At 39.9% G+C, this 16,025-nt stretch overlaps 1 pseudogene; it reads left to right on the top strand.

Annotated features, from left to right (window-relative positions):
- Positions 1 to 7,470: 7,470 nt before the first annotated feature.
- On the top strand, positions 7,471 to 8,145 carry LOC116624612 (annotated as a pseudogene).
- Positions 8,146 to 16,025: the final 7,880 nt, after the last annotated feature.

The following is a 16,025-nucleotide window of genomic DNA, read 5'->3' as shown; positions in this document are numbered from 1 at the left end:
GCCCAGCGGCCGCGGAGGCGCGCCGCCGCGCCTGCGCACTGTGCCACACTGGACCGGGAGGCAGGGCCGTCTTTTCCTCTTGGTCATGGACGCTTTCCAGCTTACTCCTTGGCCTTTCCGGCTTCCGTAGCCTTTCCGTACCCTCCCCACCACCCCCCTGGCCGCGGTTTTCCAAGCTCCGGTGGTTGGGCTGCCACCGGCTACAGGTTTGTTGTAGCTGCGAGCCACTTGTTACAATTATATAATGAGTGCTTTCTTTAAATTGACTTTTATTCCTAGATAAATTTATTTTAAAATAAGCCTCCCCATAAATGGAAAACTACCGTAATTATAGTAGCAAGTGACTGTAAAAAGAAACGTTTTGTAATCATATGTGAAATGTTTATATTTCAAAACAAAACACTGAAGTAAATCTAAACAATTTACAAAGCTCCATACCTAAAAAATAAGTATTAATCAGAAGGCACTGTTTACAATCAGCCTGTAATAACCTAAATTTAGGTGAAATGAAGTTTTATGGCAAAATAATCCCAATTCATGTTTGCATATAGTAGATAAAGCAAAAGATATATAGCTGGGGGCGCCTGGGCAGCTCAGTGGTTAAGCCTCTGACTCTTGATTTTGGCTCAGGTCAAGATCTCAGAGTTGTGAGATCTGGGCTCCCCACTTAGTGTGGAGCCTGCTTAGGACTCTCTCTCTCCTTCTGCCCCTCCCCACCCCCACCCCACCCCACCCTTCCATGTGTGTGCGTGGGTCCACTCTTTCTCTAAAAATAAATAATAAATAAAAATAAAATAAAATAAGAGATATTTAGTTGCCCCTTCTGCCAAGGTTGGATTTTTTTTTTTTTAAGATTTTATTTATTTGACGGAGAGATAGCGAGTGAGGGAACACAAGCAGGGGGAGTGGGAGAGGGAGAAGCAGGCTTCCCCCGGAGCAGGGAGCCCGTAGGAGGGGCTCGATCCCAGGAACCTGGAATCAGGACCTGAGCCGAAGGCAAACGCTTAACGACTGAGCCACCCAGGCGCCCTAGGTTGGATTTTGAGAACAAATTCCAATCAAGGGAATCAAGGAGCTGTGGTTCTACTCTCTTAGCAAAATGAGCAAAACTTTTAGAATTTCTAAAAGTATTAGAAAGAGTTTTCTGGAGCCCAAGTTAGGACAGTTGCCTGGGAAACATGCTCCTCACAAGGAAGAAAGTGTTCTAGAAAAGTTTTTACAGGCTTATATACTTTTTTTCATCTTGTACAGGCTCAAAAGCTTACAGATTAGCATATAGGCAGGAATCATGAGTTTTATCACAGAGGAATGCCGGGAACAGCAGGATTGATCAGTATCTTAAGGACAAGATGGTTCTCCTTCAGGCTGCTTATTCACAAAGCAGATGCACAATGCATGGGTGGCAGACCATAAATCAAGTTTTTGGTTTGAACAAAGTTTCTTAAGAGTCGTGTTGACTGAGAAAGAAATCTGAAATGGCGTTCCTTGTATATCAGGGCTTTAGAGAGTTTTTCTCTCATCATTTCCCGCTTTTGATCAATAATCTTTCGACAGAAAGCATTGGTGATCATTATTTTGCCCCTTGATGCCTGAGTGATTGCTTACCTGCCGTGGGCCCATCATGTCCCTCAACGCTAGGTTGGATTTAAGTCACCTAGGAGTCTATGTGTGTGTGTGGGGGGGGGGGGTTGTCAACAGAATGGCCTTTAACAGGGAATATTACAGTATATATATATTTTTTCAATCAGATTGAATCGTCATGCCAACATTGTATGTGTGCTTTGTAATGAATTTTTGCCTTTGCATTTTTGTAACATTTATAACATAAATACAAAATAGCAATAAAAATCCAATTAATAACATTTGAAGCAAATAATGGGGACTAGGTACAGAATTAGAAAAAGAATCCCTCCAAAAAATCCATTACAGGGGCGCCTGGGTGGCTCAGTCGTTAGGCGTCTGCCTTCGGCTCAGGTTATGATCCCAGAGTCCTGGGATCGAGCCCTGCATCAGGCTCCCTGCTCTGCGGGAAGCCTGCTTCTCCCTCTCCCACTCCCCCTGCTTGGGTTCCCTCTCTCTGTGTCTCTGTCTGTCAAATAAATAAATAAAATCTTAAAAAAAAAAAAAATCCATTACAGGTATTTTGTAATATTGAATTAACTTGAGTATCTATTTCCTTTATCTGTAGTTATTTGTGCCTTGTGATATGTTTGAGCTGATTGGTTTAAAATGGTAATTCAATTTTGTTATTTTTTTTAAGATTATTTATTTATTTATTTGGGGGAGAGAGAGAGCATGAGAGGGGGAGGGTCAGAGGGAGAAGCAGACTCCCCGCTGAGCAGGGAGCCTAATGCGGAACTCGATCCCAGGATTCCAGGATCATGACCTGAGCCGAAGGCAGTTGCTTAACCAACTGAGCCACCCAGGCGCCCAAATTTTCTGTTATTATATGTAACAATTTCTCTGGCCAGTTAGTTTCCATAGATATTACATCTTGTGGTGGTTGTAATTCTATCTCCCAAAACATTTGGTCATGAATATCAATATTAGTATGATTTTTGTTAGAATCAGGCAGTTCTATTTGAGATAGAAGGCCAGTATTACACCATATAGGAGTAGAGTTAGGATGAAAAGTACTCTTGTTACAAAATAAATCAAGGAGTATTACAGAGGTGGGGTTTTTTTTTTAAGAATTTATTTATTTATTTGAGTGAGAGAGAGAGAAAGAGTGAGAGAGTGAGCACAAGCAGGGGGAGGGCAAGGGGCAGAGGGAGAGGGAGAATCAGACTCCCCACTGAGCAGGGAGCCCAACACGGGTCTCAATCCCAGGACCTTGAGATCATGACCTGAGCTGAAGGCAGACACTTAACCAACTGAGCCACCCAGGCACCCCTGCAGAGGTGTTTTGAAAACCTTCCCAACAACATCTTCTTTTCCCATATACCATACGTTAGTTTGTACAGGCCAAGTTGGAGTGAATTCAGGGCTCCATTGTTGTTTAGGGCCTAACCATATATTTTTCCTGAATTCACAGATATCAGAAGATACAGGAATCCAGTAAGAATCACTGCCTATTAAGGCCCATCTTCCTCCAATGGTAAGAACTTTGGTGGTATTTATAATAGTTTCTATTCCCATTATGACACTGAAATAAGTCTAGTTAGCCATAAGTTTGGATACCAAGGCAGTAATTGAACATTTATATAAGTTACAAGGGTCTTTAGTGATTTTTCCACAGGTTAGGAGAGCTGTACATTTTGGGTTTCTGCGGCCATTGACCCATAGTTACCTCAGAATCTTCTGGGATGAATGGCAAAGTTAGATTTAGGAGATGGCTGAATCCACCAAGTCACTCCTAAAGTAGCATCTTTGATAGATGCCCACTGTTTTTTCTTGTTTTGTCTTAGGCCGCTCCATCTACAAAAACATGGTTTGTGAGTTCACTGGATAATTCGGCATGTTGGACAAGCTATTGCTAAGTTTCTCCCGTTGTACCTGGGGACCCTTCTTCATGCATTATCATCTAAGTTTATAGAGACACAATGGTCAATCTGTTGAGTATTATATATACTGTAGGTTAAATCTGAGTTATGTAGCACTTCTTGAAAGGCTTTTCCTAATAGAGGTAATTTATAAGCACCAGTGTAGCTACAGGAACATTAGAGTAAGTCCAAAAGTTCATAAATATTTCATCTAAGTTCTCATTATAATAAAGTACTCCGGTAATATTCAAAGTTATATTAGTTAAGTCTGCAAGTAACCATGATATTTTACCAGGACATAATAAAGGGGGAGGTGAAAGCAAACAAGTAGATTTACTATCTTCTAATATCGCAATTTAAAAAAAAAAAAGAGTAGAAATACAAGCCTGGTCCCAAATCTTGGGAAAGCAGTCTATACTGTTGTCACCTACCCCTCATCCTAACTTGTAGCTCAAATGTCTCTGATGATCCTTCAGTGCCCCACTAAACAATTAGACACAAAGATTTTGTCTATTCGTGAGCTATTGTGGTGACTTCTTTACATCATTTATTTTTTCCAGTTTGCAGAGCTTCAGGGAAAAGGACAGTTTTAATTCTCAAATGATTCTAAGTCAGAAAGGTGGGAGAAAAATCAAAGTGTTAGTTTGAAGAGTTGTAGCCAGGCATTGGAGGACACTAAAAGAAATCAGAATCAAGGGGCGCCTGGGTGGCTCAGTCATTAAGTGTCAGCCTTTGGTTCAGGTCATGATCCGAGGGTCCTGGGATTGAGCCCACGTCGGGCTCCCTGCTCAGTGGGGAGCCTGCTTCTCCCTCTCCCTCTCCCCCTGCTTGTGTTCCCTCTCTAGCTGTGTCTCTGTCAAATAAATAAATAAAATCTTAAAAAAAAAAAAGAAATCAGAATCAAGTCCAGTTTATAATGAATAGTATTAAAATCTAATAGCTACAAAGATGTGCTATTGAAACATGTTCTTTCTATAATCACCCTCATTTTTACCAAAAATCGCCAAATTATTACTAATTTCTTTGCAAAATAAATCCAGTTTTAATAAACTTGGCCTTATTACTTACATAAGCAGAGCAAGAATAGTGATTGACCAAATAAGGTTTTTAAAATCTGCTTTGCTGGAACTTTTTTTTTTTAAGATTTTTTATTTGAGAGAGTGAGTGAGAGAGAGAGAACACGAGCTGGGGGGAAGAGCAGAGGGAGAGGGAGAAGCAGACTACCTGCTGAGCAGGGAGCCCGATGTGGGGCTCAATCTCAGGACCCTGGGATCATGACCTGAGCCGAAGGCAGACGCTTAACCGACTGAGCCACCCAGGTGCTCTTGGAACTTTTGTATCAGGGATTTTAGATTGAACTTTTAATAGCCTCTCAAGGCCAGAAGCCAAACCAAATTCTTGCTGTCAGATTTGCCTGCAATACCTATAGATTTAGGTGAATTCCTCTCCTCAAGGTCCCCAAAATATCCTGAGGTTCCTGCACCTGCCAGGAAGTGACATTCTTTACTCACCTGGTAAGGCTGCTGGGAACTCTGCAAGCAAGATAGCAGGCCAGCATTTCCAAGGGGCTTTATTGGCTCCAGAAAGTCAACCTTAGTTCCTTAAAGTTGTCTGGTCATATCTGAGTCTATGCATGTCTCTCTCAAATATGACATTCCAGTCAAAGTGTTGGTAAAATAACCAATGGTGTCCTGTTACAAGGAGAACAGATTCTTATTGAACTTATGCAGATGATTATAACTGCCATGAAAGAAAGAATACTCACTGAGAGTTTCTGAATTTTGGAGGGTTTTAGGTAGAGGGAAAAGATAAATGTTTCAATTTGTTCACAAAAGTGTATTTTATCATATTTCTGTAAGTCATAGGTATCTTAAGAGAAAAGGTTTCATTAAATCTGGAAGAGTAGACTTTAAAGGACCAGTAATGTTTCTCTTGATCTCAGGGTCATGACTTCAAGCCCCACGTTGGTCTCCATGCTGGGCATGGAGCCAAATAAATAAATAAATAAATAACTAGTAATGTTCTAAACAAGAGTCATAAAAATCATAATAATCTTGCTCAATTCATTCAGTCCCATCTTATTAATTCTTGTTCTGTTTGAATGCAGTTTTCCCACTACTGGAAATTCTTACTCAGCTTAGTTTTATGATCTAAAAGACATCAGAAACCTGGGTTGGTCAAAAAGTCCATTTCATGAATCTCATTAAAGATGAAACACATTTTCAAAAGCATCGGAACAATAACTACAAATGGCAAAAAGACTCAAAATGGATATGGTTAAAGATGTGATGAGAGTTCATTATAATGCAGTTCACAAAGAAATCCAGTTGTTTCAGTGACATACAACACATCAATAATTAGAATGTCAAGTGATGACCTTACACCAGGACATATTAAAATTTTAGGAATTTCATGTAATTTCTGAAATAGTTATAGCATTTCAGGGTGCCCTCGTGGTTCAGTTGGTTGAGCATCCGACTCTTGATTTTGGCTCAGGTCATGATCTCAGGGTTGTGGGACTGAGCCCTGTGTGGGGCTCTATGCTCAGTGGGGAGTCTGCTTGGGATTCTCTCTCTCCCTCTCCCTCTGCCCCTCCCCCCATCACACACGCATGTGCGCTGTCTCTCTCTCAAAATAAATAAATCTTTAAAAATAGTTATGGGGCGCCTGGGTGGCTCAGTCGGTTAAGCGACTGCCTTCGGCTCAGGTCATGATCCTGGAGTCCCGGGATCGAGTCCCGCATCGGGCTCCCTGCTCAGCGGAGAGTCTGCTTCTCCCTCTGACCCTCCTCCCTCTCGTGCTCTCTGTCTCTCATTCTCTCTCTCTCACATAAATAAATAAAATCTTTAAAAAATAAATAAATAAATAAATAAAAATAGTTATAGCATTTGCCCATACAATATAACCTAAGAAGGTTTATCGTCATTTGTTTAACAATGTTTCCCATATGACTTAACACAACAAATAAGCAAGCCTAATTAGTGAAAAGGATTTCATTTAGAATTCAAATCTTTGGGAAGTTCTGTTAAAAACCTCAGATGGTTTTAAAGCACATGACTAAATAGGATTACAGATGGTTATAAAACTTAATATTTAATTATCTATTTAACCAACGTGGCAATGCCTAAATTCTAAAGACAAATACAAGAGGTTACCCAGTCATTAGCAAAACTTAGCTCCTTTCAATACTGAAAAGTCTTAGCTTTCTTAAGTAATCAAAGACCTGATAGAGACAAAGCATAGCAAGCATGGGTTTGTTTTTTGGGTTTTTTTGGCGGGGGCGGGGGGGGGGGGGGTGTAGATAAGAAAAACTTTGTTTATAATTTCTTCTCAAGAGCAGACCAACAATCCAAGAAAACTTTGACTTTTTAACAGAGAAAAAGGCCAAATGTCAATCTTATATTAATGTACATTTAAAACTCATTCATTCCTATCTTAATTAGCCCTGACCATGCATAAAATTCGTTTCCAAAGATTTCCTGTCACAAACCTACAACTCTTTTCTTCATTCAGATTTTTGTCCTTAGCCTTCTCTCTCTAAATAACCAGTCTCATTTTAGGACAAAATTACTTTCCTTTCCCTCAACAAAAATATGTTCCCATTCCTCATACCTTTCTTATCAAAAACACATCTTACTTTCCTTACATACAGAGTTGGTTTCTTTATCATTTTCTAGCAGTCTCAAATATTTATCAGAATTCTTAATGCTTAGAAACTTTAATTTCCGGGGCGCCTGGGTGGCTCAGTCGTTAAGCGTCTGCCTTCGGCTCAGGTCATGGTCCCAGGGTCCTGGGATCGAGCCCCGCATCGGGCCCCCTGCTCGGCGGGAAGCCTGCTTCTCCCTCTCCCACTCCCCCTGCTTGTGTTCCCTCTCTCGCTGTGTCTCTCCCTGTCAAATAAATAAATAAAATCTAAAAAAAAGAAAAGTGTGTGGCTGAGGGGAGGGCCCTTGGCGGGGCCTGCCGTCCGCCGCTTCCGTGAGGGGGTGGCCTGCGGCTGTCCCCGGCCGCCCCCGGCGACGAGCCCCTAGCGCGCACCGATTCCTCTGGGCTCTGGGGCGCTGCTCTGAGCAGCGTCACCCTTTAGACGAGAAAGCTGGCGGGCACTATGGGGAAGAAACAAAACAAGAAGAAAGTGGAGGGGGTGCTAGAAGAGGAGGAAGAGGAACATGTGGCGGAAGAAGTTCTTGACCATCGAGTGGTGAAGGGCGGAGTGGAGGACCGCCTCCAGGGGAAGGGGTTCTCGGATGAGGGTCACACGTGGGGCGGAAGAGAGCCTGGATGGCCCTGAGCTCATTGCCGAGTTTCTACAGTCACAGAAAGCAGCACATGAGACAGACAAACCAGAGGGAGGCAAACGCAGAGCTGACTCTGATTCTGAGGCTCAGGGAGAAGAGAGCAAACCAAAGAAGAAGAAAGAAGAGCCAGAAAAGCCGCGAGGCTTTGCCCGGGGTTCGGAGCCAGAGCGGAGCACCGGAGCGACGACTCCAGGGGAGAACTCATGTTCCTGATGAGATGGAAGAGTTCTGGTGAGGCTGACCTAGTCCCTGCCAGGGAAGCCAACGTCAGGTGCCCACAGGTGGTCATATCCTTCTATGAGGAAAGGCTGACGTGGCATTCTTGCCCCTCGGAGGACGATGACAAAAAAGATGACAAGAATTAAGTCTCCTGAGTACCTGCCCCGTCACATCCGACTGTGGGTTTCAAGTGGGGAGGGAAGGAGTTCTACTTGTCTTGACACCATAGAGGTGGCTTGAGAAGATGTCCTTTGAAGAGCCAGTATCGTCTCTGTGCCCTACAGCAGCCCAAGCGCTTTAAAGCCTTTCCATGCTGTGTAGTTGGCACACCCATCCCGGCGGAGGGGAAGGAGGAGAAGTGTTGTAAGGCAGCCCATTCTGTGCTTTGCTGAGAAAGGCAAAGGGCCTTCCATGAAGGACAGAGCTTGCAGAATGGGTGTGTGGGAGAGCAACAGATACTGTAGATCTTCAGAGCGCGTCTCCACAACCCACAGCCTTCTTCCCAATAGTTTAACTCTGCATTTTTACAGCGTAGCATGTGTGTAGTTTTTGGCTATTACTGGCTATTACTGGTGTATCATTGGGGGTGGGAGGGTTGGGGGTGGGAAGGAACAGAGATGGGTAGGATCATTTTGTTAAAATTTGGGGCCTGATTGGGGAAATGGTGAAACAATGGAAAGAACAAACTTGTGGCGATTCGGTTCTGTGTCCAGAATATTTTATCTTTTCAAAAAAATGTAATTGGCGACCTAAATGAGGACTGTGAGAGACTGTTTAAAAGCTGTTTAAAAGCTGGGAATGCCCGAAACTTTAAGCCAAGGTGTTCCCCACCTGAGCTTAACGCTGTTCCCAACAAAGGACTAAGCCAGTTAATAAGTTACCAAAGCTGCCATTTTGGGGATGGAAACTGGTTGAAGAGGAAAAGTCTTATTGGAGTGTATACATAGGCAGATTGTTCTGTCTTAGAGGTGCTAATTCTTGAAATTGATAAGAAGACCCTTTCTTTTCCAATTATGAAGTTTTAAACATCAGCTTGTCCATCCACGCCACTGCCTGAGGTATTTGGGGAGGGGAAGAGGGTAGTATAGAAAGTGGGAGAGCAGAGAAAGACAAAGGCCCCTGCTCTTAGGGTGGAAAACTCTTGGAGCCTGTTATTTGAACTTTGAACTCTGAAATCAATCATTGGTGGCAGGGTTCAGTCACTGACAGCACAAGTTCATTGAATCACTTCAAGAGTGGAAGGATTTCAAAAGCCCTGGTCTCAGGAGAAGATTAAACTTTCATACTGGGGCAGTGGTTCACTTTAAAACACAAAACAAAATAAAACATTTTTTTAAGCCTAAGAATTAACTAATACCGAATATGCTGTTTTGAGTCATGAGATCCATCAGTTCTTGACATTGTCTAGACCTGCATTCTAGAACTCCATTGTAAAATCTTTTTAGGCATGTGTTAGGTTTCTGTGGAAACTTTGTTTAAATGTAAACTTCATACCACATTGTCAGTTTTTGTCTTAATAAAACTATAGATTTATAAAAAAAATAAAAATTAAAAAAAGAAACCTTAATTTCTAGTAAAAATTAAGTAGTAACCACTTGTGAACTGTTACACCAGAATACTTTACACAAGAAATTTCTGTATACATTTCCTGATTTCTAGCTAATGTGTTTTTTTTATAGTATAACTTTCAGTAAAACACAAAGCATGTTTACCAAACAGAACCACATATTCCCAGTTTCTCTGCAATAAGAAGGCAAAAGCAGACAAACCTACATTCAGTAATCAATACTCTAGTATTCTATCTTATTTGGCAAAGACCTAGATATCCAATGAATTCAACCCAGTTTATCATTTAACATAGCAACACTTCAAAGTTTCAGGTTACCAAAGATTTTGAAAGTTATAAACCTTTTTATTTACTTACCCTATTTGCTCATAACAATTACCCAGGAAAAGATCATGAGACAGAAAAAGTCAACCATTATTTTAAGTTATTTTTTGCTGAAAATGGCACCAGAGATGACACGAGCTTATCTGACCTTTAGTAAACCTTATTAGAATAAGAGTTTTATGTTTAATGCAGATACCTCTAAAGACATGTCTATTTTATTTAAACCGACAACTTAAACTAGTTTTAATGTTGAACATTTTTCCAGATCATGTAAACATGAAAAACATTTGGGTTAGTCTCTATCTTTCTGAGTTTTAGAAGGTTCAATTCTTTTTTTGTTTTGTTTTGTTCTGTTTTTATTTTTAATTTAAATACAATTAAATAACATATAATGTATTATTGGTTTCAGAGGTAGAGGTAAGTGATTCATCAGTCCTATATAATACTCAGTGCTCACTACATCATGTGCCCTCCTTATTAAAGTCCATCACTCAGTTACCCCATCCTCCTGCCCCTCCAGAAAGCCTCAGTTTGTTCCTATGATTAAGAGTCTCTTATGGTTTATCTCCCTCTGTGATTTCATCTTCTTTTATTTTTTCCTACCTTCCATTATGAGCCTCTGTCTTGTTTTTTAAATTCCACAAATGAGTGAGATCATATAATAATGGTCTTTCTCTGATTGCCTTATTTTGCTTAGCATAATACCCTCTGCCTCCATCCATGTTATTGCAAATGGCAAGACTTCATTCTTTTGATGGCTGAGTAGTATTCCATTGTGTATATATACCACATCTTTATCTGTTCATCTATCCATGGACATCTGGGCTCTTTCCATAGTTTGGCTATTGTGGACATTGCTGCTATAAACATTGGGGTGCAGGTGCCCCTTCAGATCACTACATTTGTATCTTTGGGGTAAATACCCAGTAATGCAATTGCTGGGTCTTAGGTAGCTCTATTTTCAACTTTTTGAAGAACCTCCATACTATTCTCCAGAGTGGCTGCACCAGCTTGCGTTCCCACCAACAGTGTAGGAGGGCTCCACTTTCTCCACATCCTCACCAACATCTGTCATTTCCTGACTTGTTAATTTTAGCCATTCTGACTGGTGTGAGGTGGTATCTCATTGAGGTTTTGATTGTGTATTTCCCTGATGCTGAGTGATGTTGAACATTTTTTTCACGTGTCTTTTGGTCATTTGTATGTCTTTGCAGAAATGTCTGTTCATGTCTTCTGCCCATTTCTTGATTGGATTCTTTGTTCTTTGGGTGTTGAGTTTGGTAAGCTCTTTATAGATTTTGGATACTAGCCCTTTCTCTGGTAAGACATTTGCAAATATCTTCTCCCATTCTGTTGGTTGTCTTTTGGTTTTCTCAACTGTTTCCTTTGCTGTGCAAGAGCTTTTTATCTTGATGAAGTCCCAATAGTTCATTTTTGCCTTTGTTTCCCTTGCCTTTGGAGATGTATCTAGCAAGAAGTCGCTGTGGCTGAGGTCACAGAGGTTGCTGCCTTTGTTCTCCCCTAGGATGTTGATGGACTCCTGTCTCACATTAAGGTCTTTCATCCATTTTGAGTCTATTTTTGGGTATAGTGTAAGGAAATGGTCCAGTTTCATTCTTCTGCATGTGGCTGTCCAATTTTCCCAACACCATTTGTTGAAGAGACTGTCTTTTTTCCATTGGATATTCTTTCCTGCTTTTATGACGATTAGTTGACCATAGAGTTGAGGATCCATTTTGGGTTCTCTATTCTGTTCCATTGACCTATGTGTCTGTTTTTGTGCCAGTACCATACTGTCTTGATGATTACAGCTTTGTAGCAGAGCTTGAAGTCCAGAATTGTGATGCCCCCAGCTTTGGTTTTCTTTTTCAACATTCCTTTGGCTATTCGGGGTCTTTTCTGGTTCCATACAAATTTTAGGATTATTTGTTCCAGCTCTGTGAAAAAAGTTGATGGTATTTTGATAGTGATTGCATTGAATATATAGATTGCTCGAGGTAACATAGACATTTTAACAATATGTGTTCTTCCAATCCATGAGCATGGAACGTTTTTCCATTTCATTGCGTCTTCCCCCATTTCTTTCATGAGTGTTCTATAGTTTTCTGAGTATAGATTCTATGGTAAGGATTGAAATCCTTTGGTTAGGTTTATTCCTAGGTATCTTATGGTTTTGGGTGCAATTGTACATAGGATCAACTCCTCAATTTCTTTTTTTTCTGTCTCATTGTTAGTGTATAGAAATGCAACAGATTTCTGTGCATTGATTTTCTATCCTGCCCCTTTGCTGAATTCCTGTAGGAGTTCTAACATTTTTGGGGTGGAGTCTTTTGGGTTTTCCACATAGAGTATCATGTCATCTGCAAAGAGTGAGAGTTTAACTTCTTCTTTGCCAATTTGGATGCCTTTTAGTTCTTTTTGTTTTCTGATTGCTGAGGCTAGGACTTCTAGTACTATGTTGAATAGCAGTGGTGAGAGTGGACATCCCTGCCATGTACCTGAGCTTAGGGGAAAAGCTTTCAGTTTTTCCCCATCGAGAATGATATTCACTATGGGACTTTTTATGTGGCTTTTATGATATTGAGGTATGTTCCCTCTATCTCTGCACTGCAGAGTTTTAATCAAGAAAGGATGCTGTACTTTGTCAAATGCTTTTTCTGCATGTGCTGAGAGGATCATATGGTTCTTGTTCCTTTCTTTTATTTATGTAGTGTATCATATAGATTGATTTGCAGATGTTGAACCACCCTTGCAGCCCATGAGTAAATCCCACTTGGTCATGGTGAATAATCCTTTTAATGTACTGTTGGAACCTATTGGTTAGTATTTGGTAACAATTTTTGCATCTATGTTCATCAGGGATATTGGTCTGTAATTTTCCTTTTTGATGGGGTCTTTCTCTGGTTTGGGGATCAGGTAATGCTGGCCTCATAGAAAGAGTTTGGAAGTTTTCCTTACATTTCTATTTTTTGAAACAGCTTTAGTAGAATAGGTATTATTTCTTCTTTAAATGTTTGGTAGAATTCCCCTGGAAAGCCGTCTGGCCCTGGACTCTTGTTTGTTGGGAGATTTTTGTTTACAGCTTCAATTTCCTTGCTGGTTATGGGTCTCTTCAGGTTTTCTATTTCTTCCTGTTTCAGTTTTGGTAGTTTATATGTCTCTCGGAATGCATCCATTTCTTCCAGGTTGCCTAATTTGTTGGCATATAGTTGTTCATAATATGTCCTTATAATTGTTTGTATTACTTCAGTGTTGATTGTGATCTCTCCTCTTTCATTCATGATTTTATTTTATGTATTGTGTCCTTTTTCTTTCCTTTTTAATAAATCTGGCCAGGGGTCTATCAATCTTATTAATTCTTTCAAAGAACCAGCTCCTAGTTTCGTTGATCGGTTCTACTGTTCTTTTAGTTTCTATTTCATTGATTTCTGCTCTGATCTTTATTATTTCTCTTCTCCTGCTGGGTTTAGGCTTTATTTGCTGTTCTTTCTCCAGCTCCTTTAGGTGTAGGGTTAGGTTGTGTATTTGAGACCTTTCTTGTTTCTTGAGAAAGGCTTGTGTTGCTATATACTTCCCTCTTAGGACTGCCTTTGCTGCATCCCAAAGATTTTGAACAGTTGTGTTTTCATTTTCATTTGTTTCCATGAATTTTTTAAATTCTTCTTTAATTTCCTGGTTGATCCATTCATTCTTTAATAGTATGCTCTTTAGCCTCCATGTATTTGAGTTCTTTCCAAATTTTCTCTTATGATTGAGTTCCAGTTTTAAAGTATTGTGGTCTGAAAATAGGCAGGGAATGATCCCAATCTTTTGGTACTGGTTGAGACCTGATTTGTGACCAAGGATGTGATCTATTCTGGAGGACGTTCCATGTGCACGCAAGAAAAATGTATATTCTGTTGCTTTAAGATGGAATGTTCTGAATATATCTGTGAAGTCCATCTGGTCCAGTGTGTCATTCAAAGCCCTTATATCCTTGTTTATCTTCTGCTTAGATGACCTGTCCATTGCAGTGAGTGGGATGTTAAAGTCCCCTACTATTATTGTATTATTATCGATGTGTTTCTTTAATTTTGTTATTAATTGTCTTATAAAATTGGCTGCTCCCATGTTAGGGGCATAAATATTTACAATTGTTAGACCATCTTGTTGGATAGACCCTTTAATTATGATATAGTGTCCTTCTTCATCTCTTATTAGTCTTTGGTTTAAAATCTAATTTGTCTGATACACGGATTGTCTCCCCAGCTTTCTTTTGATGTCCATCAGCATGATAAATGGTTTCCACCCCCTCATTTTCAATCGGGAGGTGTCTTTGGGTCTAAAATGAGTCTCTTGCAGACAGCATATCAATGGGTCTTGCTTTTTTATCCAGTCTGATACCGTGTGTCTTTTGATTGGGGCATTTAGCCCATTTACATTCAGAGTAACTATTGAAAGATGAATTTAGTGCCATTGTATTACCTCTAAAGTCATTCTTTCTGTATATTGATTCTGTTCCTTTCTGGTCTATGTTATTTTGGGCTCTCTCTTTGCTTGAAGGATCCCTTTTAATATTTCTTGTAGGGCTGGTTTAGTCATCACAAATTCTTTTAGTTTCTGTTTGTCCTGGAAGCTTTTTATCTCTCTTTCTATTTTGAATGACAGCCTTAGTTTCTGTTTGTCCTGGAAGCTTTTTATCTCTCCTTCTATTTTGAATGACGTTCTAGCTGGATAAAGTATTCTTGGCTGCATATTTTTCTCATTTAGTACCCTGAATATATCATGCCAGTCCTTTCTGGCCTACCAGGACTCTGCATAGGTCTGCTGCCAATCTGATGTTTCTACCTTGTAGGTTACAGACCTCTTGTTCTGAGCTGCTTTCAGGATTTTCTCTTTGTCTCTGAGATTTGCAAGTTTCACTACTGTATGTCGGGGTGTTGACCTATTTTTATTGATTTTGAGGGGGTTCCTCTGTGCCTCTTGGACTTGGATGCCTGTTTCCTTCCCCAGATCAGGGAAGTTCTCCACTATAATTTGCTCCAACATACCTTCTGGCCCTCTCTCTCTCTTTTCTCTTCTTCTGGGATCCCAATTATTCTAATATTGTTTTGCTTTATAGTATCACTTATCTCTGGAATTCTCCCCTTGTAATCCAGTAGTTATCTCTCTTTCTCTCAGCTTCTTTATTCTCCATCATTTTGTCTTCTATATCACTAATTCTCTCTTCTGCCTCATTTATCCTAGCAGTTAGAGCCTCCATTTTTATTGCCTCTCATTAATAGCCTTTTTGATTTCGACTTGATTAGATCTTAGTTCTTTTATTTTTCCAGGAAGGGATTCTCTAGTGTCTTCTATGCTTTTTTCAAGCCCAGCTACTATCTTTATAATTGTTATTCTGAATTCTAGCTCCAACATCTTACTTATATCCATACTGATTAGGTCCCTGGCAGTCCGTACTGCCTCTTGTTCTCTTTTTTGAGGTGAGTTTTTCTGTCTTGATTCTGTCCAGAGAAGTATAGATGAATAAGAGAACAAAATACTAAAATGGCAACAATGACCCCAGAGAATTATACATTAAACAAATCAGGAGAGACCCAAAACCAAAACTAAATTTTTTTTTAAATTAACATATAATGTATTATTTGTTTCAGGCATACAGGTCTATAATCTATCAGTCTTATATAATGTCCATCACCCAGTTACCCCAATGTCCATCACTCAGTTACCCCATCCTGCCACTCTCCTCCCCTCCAGCAACCCTCAGTTTGTTTCCTAAGATTAAGAGTCTCTTATGGTTTGTCTCCCTCTCTGGTTTCATCTTGTTTCTTGAAAAAAAAAAATTTTTTTTTTTAAGAGAATGTAATCAGACAGGTGAACCGAATAGAGCAATACACTGGATTCTGTGTGTATTTTGGTCTGTTTGTTAGAAAACTAGATCCCAAAATTTAAAGAAAGAAAAATATATGTACAAAAACAAAATTAAATACAATGAAAGGGTAGAATGTAAAAATGAAAAAAGACAAAAAAAGAGAAAATGTAAGAATGTAAAAATGAAAAAGGACAAAAAAAGAGAAAAAAATAAGGAATATAAACAGACAGGTGAACAGAACAGAGCAATATACTATATACTGTGTGTATTTTCATCAGTTTGTT

This window comes from Phoca vitulina, unplaced genomic scaffold (assembly GCF_004348235.1).
Source record: "Phoca vitulina isolate PV1807 unplaced genomic scaffold, GSC_HSeal_1.0 scaffold68, whole genome shotgun sequence".
In the NCBI taxonomy this organism is placed as follows: Eukaryota; Metazoa; Chordata; class Mammalia; order Carnivora; family Phocidae; genus Phoca; species Phoca vitulina.
Note: the sequence above shows the minus strand (reverse complement) of the source record. Positions and strands in the feature narration are given on the sequence as shown.